Source organism: Pseudorasbora parva, chromosome 7 (genome assembly GCF_024679245.1).
Source record: "Pseudorasbora parva isolate DD20220531a chromosome 7, ASM2467924v1, whole genome shotgun sequence".
Taxonomy (NCBI): Eukaryota; Metazoa; Chordata; class Actinopteri; order Cypriniformes; family Gobionidae; genus Pseudorasbora; species Pseudorasbora parva.
In genome coordinates, this window is record NC_090178.1 from 35926236 (window position 1) to 35935110 (window position 8875).

Genomic DNA, 8875 nt, shown 5'->3' on the forward strand with positions numbered 1-8875 from the left:
TTAAATGCAATGTTTTCGGTGTACTTAACACACATTATATGTAATTGATTTCAAATTTATCACATATTAAGTTGAAATAAAATACAATAAGTTGCAATTAAGAGTGATTTTTTGGAACAACTTAAGTGGTACTTAAATACAACTTTATATGTACTTTCATAATCGCTTCTAGTGTATTAAAATTGTAATTAAAGTGCACTGCTCAATGTACTGACAAGCAATTAATGTGAACTAAAACATACTTTAATGTCAGCTAAATATACACTTAAGTGTGAATTAAATGCAATGTTTTCGGTGTACTTAACACACATTATATGTAATTGATTTCAAATTTATCACATATTAAGTTGAAATAAAATACAATAAGTTGCAATTAAGAGTGATTTTTTGGAACAACTTAAGTGGTACTTAAATACAACTTTATATGTACTTTCATAATCGCTTCTAGTGTATTAAAATTGTAATTAAAGTGCACTGCTCAATGTACTGACATTCATTCTACTGTCTTAAAAACAAGCAATTAATATGAACTAAAATATACCTTAACGTAATTTACATGTACACTCTAATATAATGAAATACATTCATAATTACATTTTTCAAATAATACAGCTGCAATTTCGTATAATAAACACATCCAAATTTAAATCCTCTACATTTATTGACAAAACAATCTGTAAAACAAATATACAAAAAAAACTTTTTTTTGATGCCCAAGAAAAACCCAAAAAACTATTTACACAAACACAAGAACATATGTATTCTGTCAATTTTATCATTAAATTCAAGTGATGCCATATTGATGCTCTTTATTGTGACATGACAGATCACTGTAAAGACATCAGTTCAAGCAGCACTGCGGCACGAGTGAATGTGATCACCTTGTCATAGTCAAAGAATTAACATGAATTAACATCAGAAGGTATGTTAAGGATACATTACAACTTACTAAAATGTATCACATTGTGTAATCGTTCAGTGTTTCAACAGCAGAAAGATGTCGATAAAACACGAGAGAGATGAACTCTTTCACTAAATGTATGCATTATATTAGCCTATATATTCATCATATTCTACTTAACCTGAAAACCTGAAAAAAATCTAACCTATAATTAGATTTATAAGTTAATGCATGAGAAGTTTACACGTTTGCATACAATGCAAGTGCAAGTAAGGCCTCACTATATAGTCTACACTATACAGCATTCTTTGTCGTTTGATTAAACAAGAAACAACAAGGCAATTATATATTACATTCTGAATCAAATTATAATCTTTGTGTGCCCTTTGCTGGAGTTAAGCTTGGTAAAACGTCCTTCAAATATGTCGCAGCCTCAGATTGGAATTTGCTCCAGACTGAGTTGAAGCTAAAAGATCTGGTGACATTTAGTAATTTTAAAATTTTACTTCATCATTTTGAGAGTAAATTAATGGTGTGTAATTGTTTTTGACTGGTTGTATGTTTTATGTTTTTTATGTGACTTTTTATGTATAACTGTACATGCAAACAGAGCTGCCTATCTTGGCCAGGACAGGACATTTTAATCTCAGTGAGTTTTTCTCCTGGTTAAATAAAGGTAATAATAATAATAATTAGTAGAGATATTTTTTATATTATATTTTTAATTCTTTAAGAAACCTTTAGTTTAGGACAATTACAATTTGTTCAGTAAATCAATAATAAAAAATAAAAAAAAATAGCATTTTTACATTTAGTGTTCCTCCCCGAACTGTCAGCTTTGTGTACTGTTACACCTCTATTATTAATGCAATCTTAAAATCAAAAGGTGTATATGTTAATTATTTAATGCATTTTTAACTTGCATGAACAATGACTATAAATTTAATTAACCAGCTTTGAACTATAATTTATTAAGCAAGGTCAACAACTATTAATAAACACTGTAAAAAATTAAATAAAAGAAATAAATAAAAAGAAATCACCGTTAGATCATGTCGGCCAATACATTAAATAACATTAACAAATTAGATCTTATTGTAAAGTGTTACTAAACTTTTAAGCTCTTAAACCTTTACTAGCACCAAAATTAGGACCAAAAGGTTTATTCTAAAATCTTATTCCAGCATTAGTGAAAGAAAAAAAGAAAGAAAGAAAAAAAAACTGAAGAACTCCAAAGGCACACAAAATTGTTTGTCACCAACTATTTTCAAGTTGTTTGGAAAGTGCTGTTTATGTCAATGTCCCAGAAGCTCTCCATCAGTAGGAAACTGGTGCACCATCTCTCCACAGTATATGTGAATGGACATGTTCCAAAGAGGCAGGAAAGAAAAAATATATATACCTTGAGGAAAGAAAAAGAAAACGCAAAGAAAAAACGTGTTTATAAAACAGATCTATCCATTATTATAATTGGCTCAGTTAAATTAAAACGATAGATGTACAGTTGTGCTCCAAAGTTTATATTCACACAGCAATATCTGTATGAAAAAAAGAAATCATAAAAATGAGCATGTTGTCTCTTTTTTATCTAGTACTGCCCTGATGAAGCAGTTTATTCTGCATGGTGTGTGTACGCTTTTGACCACAACTACATCCCCTATGTGATGAATTACCTCGGTCGTCAGGGTAGAATGATTGGAGAGGTTCCTTCACGTATCCCACTGAGCACATCATCTTCACTGACACTGGACTTTAAAAATAGAGAACATTTTAATAATGGTTTTTATTCCTACTTTACAGGGAATTAAACATAACTTAAATATAGATAAATAACCCAAGACCAATGTAAATTGAGAAAAGTATTCTTGCATTTTTCCTCATCTTGCCTTGCAAGTTTCAGCTCACCTCGCCCATCTCCATGAAGGATGTTCCTGTATTTACCACGCCTGGCACAGCAATGCTGCGGCTCCATTCCTTTGGGTGTGTGGCCTGTAAAATATATAATGATTAGGGGATCTGTAAATGCACAAGTGGGAATGTATTACTTACAAATGGACAAGATGCAAAGCATTTGAAAGCTAAAGACTTGATAGCAATGTTTTAGCTTATGTGATCAGTGTCATGGCTGGGCATAAATTCATAATTAACATTTACTTGACCTCATAAGCACATTTTGATAAGCACAAAATATTAAAAACACAAATAGTACTTTAACATCTTACTCTCCAAATGCAAAAAGAAAAGAACATATTAAAATCATTATTTCATTACTGGTTGTTATAAGTTAATATATGGAATAAATGTATATAACGTTAAATGTCTTCTGTCCATTTAAAAAGTAGGAGTTCGATTAAAATATTGTATTTACAGCAGGCAGATTCATTGAACATGCCCACACCGGCGATTACATTCCGATTTAAGAAATTATTATAATGCAATCTTAGATACATGAATATGAATAATACAATCTTAGATACATAGGAAACATGATTAACGTTAATTCACCTCCCGAGTCCATAGTGCGTCTATCCTATCTGCGATTAAACTAAATAACTACACCGTAATAGAGAGCTACCATGTTACGGTGAAAATGTAAAATCAAGAGAGCTTATATCAAGATATACTTACTTGACTCGTTATTTGTAGCATATAACGTCTCATCTGTAATGATCCAAACGGTTCGCTCCTCTGTTGTCTGCTCTCTTCAGCTTCATTTTCCTCACGCATCGAGATGACGCAATCATGGCAGACCGCGCATTTTTCAAAATCATGACGTAGTATTTTTGGCGCATGCGCATTGAAATATTAAGTATAAATATAAAATAAGATATTTCGTGCATTAAATGTTGATTATAAATGACGTATTAATTATCCATTTCTGTTCAGGTTGTTCTAACACACTGTGTAGTTGGACTGTATTTCAGAGAACTTGACTCATTCACCTAACTAAAAGTCAATCATGTTTACAGTGAGTCTGATTAAAATGAAATGTAGCCTATTTTAACTGAATTTTAATGCAAATTAATTTGGTTTAGATTTGTTCAACTTTTTTTCTTGCAATAATGCAATTAAATGTGTGTTTAATCGCCATACAACAACATAATATTGAAAGTAGGTTATTCTACACAGATGTAAAGTAGCCTACAGTACATTAGGCAACTCCTCTCATAAAGATTGACAATGTCAAATTATGCAGAAAACTGACACTTGTAGATGAGTTCATAGGAGCTAGTTATAACATTTCAACAGTATGTTGTACTGGAGTGTAAGCGTGTGAAATTTTGAAGAAAAATAAATTAACCAATGTAAATTTGGACAACTCATTTTTTTTTTTAAATCATTTATTTTCCATGTGCTTTGTCATTAGTAAAATAAGTGCACTTTATGAAACAAACTCATAATTAAAATGGTTTAAGTAAATTTAGGTGTAGACATTATTACAAGGTGAATTTTTAAAAAGTGCACTTAAGTGTGTTTATAAATATTGTCATACAAGTGTACTTTCTTTAAGTGAAAATTAACTAGATATTATTACAAAGTGCACTTATTAAAAGTGCACTAAAGTGTGTTTATAAATATCGTCATGAAAGTGTACTTTTTTAAAGTACAAATTAATTATATATTATTACAAAGTGCACTTATTATAAGTGTACTAAAGTGTGTTTATAAATATTGTCATGAAAGTGTACTTTTTAAAGTACAAATTAATTAGATATTATTTTAAAGTGCACTTATTAAAAGTGCACTAAAGTGTGTTTATAAATATTGTCATGAAAGTGTACTTTTTTAAAGTACAAATTAATTATATATTATTACAAAGTACGCTTATTATAAGTACACTAAAGTGTGTTTATAAATATTGTCTTGAAAGTGTACTTTTTAAAAATACAAATTAATTCGATATTATTACAAAGTGAATTTTAAAAAGTGTACTTAAGTGTGTTTAGAAATATTGTCATTAAAGTGTATTCTCTTTAAGTACACTTAAGTGGCATTTAATTTTAATTATATCATATTATCTACAAGTGCAGTTTTTAAAAAATATACTTTAAATTTATTAAGTGCACAAAAAAATACACTTTCAATACAATTAAGCACACTTCTTTTTCACAAGGGCAGGGTCCCAGGATCTGGAGGAAGAGAGAAAAGGCATACAATCCAAGTTGCTTGAGGTCCAGTGTAAAGTTTCCACGGTCAGTGATGGTTTGGGGTGCCATGTCATCTGCTGGTGTTGGTCCACCTGTCTGAGCAAGGTCAATGCAGCCATATACCAGAAAGTATATTATATATATATATATATATATATATATATATATATATATATATATATATATATATATATATACAGTCCCTGACAAAAGTCTTGTCGCTTGTGTACAAATTGACCTAAAGTGCCGCTGAAATATATTTCTAATCAGGATTGTTTTACAAGAAATGGCTCATTTTAATGAGCCACCAGCTTTTGTGATAATGTTTCAGTGAAAAACTAAACTTTCAAAAAGTATTCTAATATTCACAGCTTGGTTAAGCCCATTGAGTCAATTTTTGCAAAGACATAAGTGTTGTCACCTTGTCATATGAGCTTCACCTGTGACTAATAATGGATCAATTAGGTCTCAAGTGTGTATAAAAAGAACCCAAGTACGCTAGACCTTCACATCAACTGCAACTAGACCTCTGCAAACATGCCTAAGATTCACCCTGAGACTAAAGTTTTGATTATCAAGAGCCTGAAGACCAGATCCACTGCTGATGTGGCAGACACCTTCAATGTGTCGCAGCGTCAAGTACAGAGGATAAAAAAAAGAGACTGATTTGAAGAGACTGGAGACGTTTTTGACAAGCCCAGGTCATGCAGACCCCGCAAGACAACTGCTCGAGAGGACCGTTTGTTGGCTCGAAAATCCAAGGCCAGCCCATTTTCCACTGCAGCAGAGCTCCACGAGACCTGGTCACCTGAAGTCCCTGTGTCAACCAGAACAGTTTGTCGGATTCTGTCTCGAAATGGCCTCCATGGTCGAATCAGTGCCCGGAAGCCAGCACTAAACAAAAGACAATTGAAAAACCGTGTGGCAATTGCCAAGGCCCACAGCCTGCTAAAAGGATGGACGCTGGAAAAGTGGCAGAAGGTGGATTTTTCAGATGAATCTTCTGTTGAATTACACCACAGTCGCCGCAAATATTGCAGGAGACCTACTGGAGCCAGAATGGATCCGAGATTCACCCAGAAAACAGTGAAGTTTGGTGGCGGAAAAATCATGGTCTGGGGTTACATCCAGTATGGGGGTGTGCGAGAGATCTGCAGGGTGGAAGGATACATCAATAGTCTAAAATACCAAGAAATCTTTGCTACCTCTTATTCCCAACCATAAAAGAGGCCAAATTCTGCAGCAGGACGGTGCTCCATCGCATACTTCCATCTCCACATCAAAGTTCCTCCAGGTGAAGAAGATCAAGATGCTCCAGGATTGGCCAGCCCAGTCACCAGACATGAACATCATTGAGCATATGTGGGGTAGGATGAAAGAGGACGCATGGAAGACGAAACCAAAGAATATTGATGAACTCTGGGAGGCATGCAAGACTGCTTTCTTAGCTATTCCTGATAACTTCATAAATAAATTGTATGAATCCTTGCCAAACCGCATAGATGCAGTCCTTCAAGCTCATGGAAGTCAAACAAGATATTAAATTTGAATCTCACAGCACCACAACTTAATTTGCTGACATATTTTTGTATTTGCAGTAAATTTGTTCAATTTCTGTATAGGTGACAAAACTTTTGTCTTGCCAAAATTTGACCTTTCTGTCTTGATTAAATGATAAATATTTTTTCTATGAAAATTATTCATTTCAGTGCATTAAACATCATTTGGGAGGGTTTTAGCTTTTCATATGAGCTATTTCTAACACCAATTAATTAATTAAAAGTCAGGTTAATATCAGGTATTTCTAGAAAATAGATAAGCGACAAGACTTTTGTCAGGGACTGTATATATATATATATATATATATATATATATATATATATATATATATATATATATATATATATATATATATATACACCAAGGATATTTTAGAACACATGCTTCCTGCTGCTGCTGACCAACTTTATGGAGATGCAGATTTGATTTTCCAACAGGACTTGGCACCTGCACACAGTGCCAAAGCAACCAGTACCTGGTGTAAGGCAAGACTAGGCAGGTGAAAACATAGTTTTTTCATGCAGTTGTCAATTTTGAGATTTTGGGCCAGTTTACTCCTTTAACATGTAAGCTTTCATGTCAAAATAAAAAATGTGTTGACATTATACAGTAAAGTGGTTAATTCACTATATTTTGTCAACATGCACCTTTAGATTTCCACCCGAAATCATCAAAAGTTAGCATTCTAATGCGAGCTCCCATGCCGTCTCCATTCACAGAAACATGTGAGTGCCTGGTCTCATTAGAAAGCTCTCAGTGCTGTGTATGAGACTATCTAATACAAATATGGACATTAACTTTGTAGAAATAACCAACTGCAAAAATTTGCAGCCAAAAACCACATCTGATTGGCCGATGTGAATTTCACACAACGTCATATGCGCTTCCGCGTATTCTCCGCCTGAGAGAAAATGCAGAAAGTACCGAAATCAGCTCATAAACGTTCACAGAAAGGACAAAGTAGCAAGAGCTGATAAAAAGAAAGTAAACAACAAAAGATTAGACAACGAAACCCTGTCAGAATTAGATTCAAATATAGATATATATACAAACAAACTGAGTTTTTTTGCTGTCTTTGTGAATGTTGTTGTGTGTTTTTTAAGGTAGTTATCTTCAGCAGAAGGATTTTGCTATTAATACCTTATTAATTTCCATGTGTTTTAAATATTATACTAATGATATTAATGAACTGAATATCTTTTTGTAGGTTGCTTGTAGGTTGGGGAAAATGTATGCAATTATAAAACACAAAACTTTAAAGGATTCTCAAAACTATTTTTTTCGAGTTAGATACATCCACTTCAGTAGCATCTAATACTTCAGTAGTATGGTCTTATACTTAACTGCATTTTGAAGGCTTTTACAGAGGGATTTGTTGATATATCATTCCTATCCTGATTTATAGTTACTTTTACTCCAAAAAATGGCTAAATTGATTTTTAAGGCTATTGTCAGTATTCTTTAATTTACTAAAGCACAAAATAAGATATCCAGAATCCCCTCTGTAAAAGCCCTCTCATCTAATATGTCAACAAATAGAACCAATAATTTTGTACCTGATCCAATTTCCAGATTTTGTTTTTGGAAATATATGCAAATTAGTGTATATGTAAGTATATAAGGCCTCATTTGCATTTTAAAACATTAATTTACACAAAACTTGTAATACATTTTTTCTTATGTTTATGCCAGTAATAAACTGGAAAAGATTCATATTGATATCTTGTAATTTAAGACACTTCCCTATTCACCTCTAGTGTCTTGCCTCAAGAAAAAAAGGCGGACTTGGCAACACCCCAGCAGGCACACAACGTCATAAGACATTGATATTTAGTTATATTTTGGTAGCGACATCAGTGACCAAAATTCTACGTCAGCTCAATGTCTAATGCCAACGTTAATTTGACGTCCAGTACCAACGTCAGCTGACGTTGATATTCAGTTGTTTTTAGGTTGTGTTGTAAGTAACCAAAATCCAATGTCAAGCCAACGTCATAATGGTAACGTCCACACAACGTCAAATTCTAACATCATTAGACGTTGATATTTTGTTAGTTTTAGGTTCTGTTGTAAGTAACCAAAATCCAACGTCAATCCAACGTCATAATGGTAACGTCCACACAACGTCAAATTCTAACATCATTAGACGTTGATATTTTGTTAGTTTTAGGTTGTGTTGTAAGTAACCAAAATCAAACGTCAAGCCAACGTCATAATGGTAACGTCCACACAACGTCAAATTCTAACATCATTAGATGTTGATATT

The 8875-nt window shown here is 32.7% G+C and overlaps 1 long non-coding RNA gene across 1 annotated transcript; it reads right to left on the reverse strand.

The window, feature by feature from the left end:
* Nucleotides 1-687: 687 nt before the first annotated feature.
* Nucleotides 688-4080, reverse strand: LOC137083855 (uncharacterized). The gene is made up of 3 exons (XR_010906630.1): nt 2807-4080; nt 2575-2651; nt 688-2303 (listed from the first exon to the last, which is right to left on the reverse strand). It is a non-coding gene; the product is annotated as an uncharacterized lncRNA (long non-coding RNA).
* Between the last annotated feature and the right edge of the window lie 4795 nt (nt 4081-8875).